The following is a 2,500-nucleotide window of genomic DNA, read 5'->3' on the forward strand; positions in this document are numbered from 1 at the left end:
AGACGCTCGATCGAACGCCCCCTACATATTAGTCGAGACAACGGCTCGCTCATTAGCATCGCGTTTGTACTTTAACTTTTTTTGGCTCGGCTTCTTTCGACGCCGATGCCGGCGACGCAGCACTCTCTCGCCCGCCAGCCACCGAGAAAAGGGTGCGCTCCGACCGGCCCCGCACCGCTCTTTCTTGGCTCATTCGAAATTACTGTCTTTCGCTCTGACATGCCTTACCTAGGGTTAGGTTAGTATGCTTGCACGTTTGTACTTTAACTTTTTTCGGCTCGGCTTCTTTCGACGCCGATGCCGGCGACGCAGCACTCTCTCGCCCGCCAGCCACCGAGAAAAGGGTGCGCTCCGACCGGCCCCGCACCGCTCTTTCTTGGCTCATTCGAAATTACTGTCTTTCGCTCTGACATGCCTTACCTAGGGTTAGGCTAGTATGCTTGCACGTTTGTACTTTAACTTTTTTCGGCTCGGCTTCTTTCGACGCCGATGCCGGCGACGCAGCACTCTCTCGCCCGCCAGCCACCGAGAAAAGGGTGCGCTCCGACCGGCCCCGCACCGCTCTTTCTTGGCTCATTCGAAATTACTGTCTTTCGCTCTGACATGCCTTACCTAGGGTTAGGCTAGTATGCTTGCACGTTTGTACTTTAACTTTTTTCGGCTCGGCTTCTTTCGACGCCGATGCCGGCGACGCAGCACTCTCTCGCCCGCCAGCCACCGGGAAAAGGGTGCGCTCCGACCGGCCCCGCACCGCTCTTTCTTGGCTCATTCGAAATTACTGTCTTTCGCTCTGACATGCCTTACCTAGGGTTAGGTTAGTATGCTTGCACGTTTGTACTTTAACTTTTTTCGGCTCGGCTTCTTTCGACGCCGATGCCGGCGACGCAGCACTCTCTTGCCCGCCAGCCACCGAGAAAAGGGTGCGCTCCGACCGGCCCCGCACCGCTCTTTCTTGGCTCATTCGAAATTACTGTCTTTCGCTCTGACATGTCTTACCTAGGGTTAGGTTAGTATGCTTGCACGTTTGTACTTTAACTTTTTTCGGCTCGGCTTCTTTCGACGCCGATGCCGGCGACGCAGCACTCTCTCGCCCGCCAGCCACCGAGAAAAGGGTGCGCTCCGACCGGCCCCGCACCGCTCTTTCTTGGCTCATTCGAAATTACTGTCTTTCGCTCTGACATGCCTTACCTAGGGTTAGGCTAGTATGCTTGCACGTTTGTACTTTAACTTTTTTCGGCTCGGCTTCTTTCGACGCCGATGCCGGCGACGCAGCACTCTCTCGCCCGCCAGCCACCGAGAAAAGGGTGCGCTCCGACCGGCCCCGCACCGCTCTTTCTTGGCTCATTCGAAATTACTGTCTTTCGCTCTGACATGCCTTACCTAGGGTTAGGCTAGTATGCTTGCACGTTTGTACTTTAACTTTTTTCGGCTCGGCTTCCTTCGACGCCGATGCCGGCGACGCAGCACTCTCTCGCCCGCCAGCCACCGAGAAAAGGGTGCGCTCCGACCGGCCCCGCACCGCTCTTTCTTGGCTCATTCGAAATTACTGTCTTTCGCTCTGACATGCCTTACCTAGGGTTAGGCTAGTATACTTGCACGTTTGTACTTTAACTTTTTTCGGCTCGGCTTCTTTCGACGCCGATGCCGGCGACGCAGCACTCTCTCGCCCGCCAGCCACCGAGAAAAGGGTGCGCTCCGACCGGCCCCGCACCGCTCTTTCTTGGCTCATTCGAAATTACTGTCTTTCGCTCTGACATGCCTTACCTAGGGTTAGGCTAGTATGCTTGCACGTTTGTACTTTAACTTTTTTCGGCTCGGCTTCTTTCGACGCCGATGCCGGCGACGCAGCACTCTCTCGCCCGCCAGCCACCGAGAATAGGGTGCGCTCCGACCGGCCCCGCACCGCTCTTTCTTGGCTCATTCGAAATTACTGTCTTTTGCTCTGACATGCCTTACCTAGGGTTAGGTTAGTATGCTTGCACGTTTGTACTTTAACTTTTTTCGGCTCGGCTTCTTTCGACGCCGATGCCGGCGACGCAGCACTCTCTCGCCCGCCAGCCACCGAGAAAAGGGTGCGCTCCGAGCGGCCCCGCACCGCTTTTTCTTGGCTCATTCGAAATTACTGTCTTTCGCTCTGACATGCCTTACCTAGGGTTAGGTTAGTATGCTTGCACGTTTGTACTTTAACTTTTTTCGGCTCGGCTTCTTTCGACGCCGATGCCGGCGACGCAGCACTCTCTCGCCCGCCAGCCACCGAGAAAAGGGTGCGCTCCGACCGGCCCCGCACCGCTCTTTCATGGCTCATTCGAGTTTACTGTCTTTCGCTCTGACATGCCTTACCTAGGGTTAGGTTAGTATGCTTGCACGTTTGTACTTTAACTTTTTTTGGCTCGGCTTCTTTCGACGCCGATGCCGGCGACGCAGCACTCTCTCGCCCGCCAGCCACCGAGAAAAAGGTGCGCTCCGACCGGCCCCGCACCGCTCTTTCTTGGCTCATTCG

Source organism: Styela clava, chromosome 14, assembly GCF_964204865.1.
Source record: "Styela clava chromosome 14, kaStyClav1.hap1.2, whole genome shotgun sequence".
NCBI lineage: Eukaryota > Metazoa > Chordata > Ascidiacea > Stolidobranchia > Styelidae > Styela > Styela clava.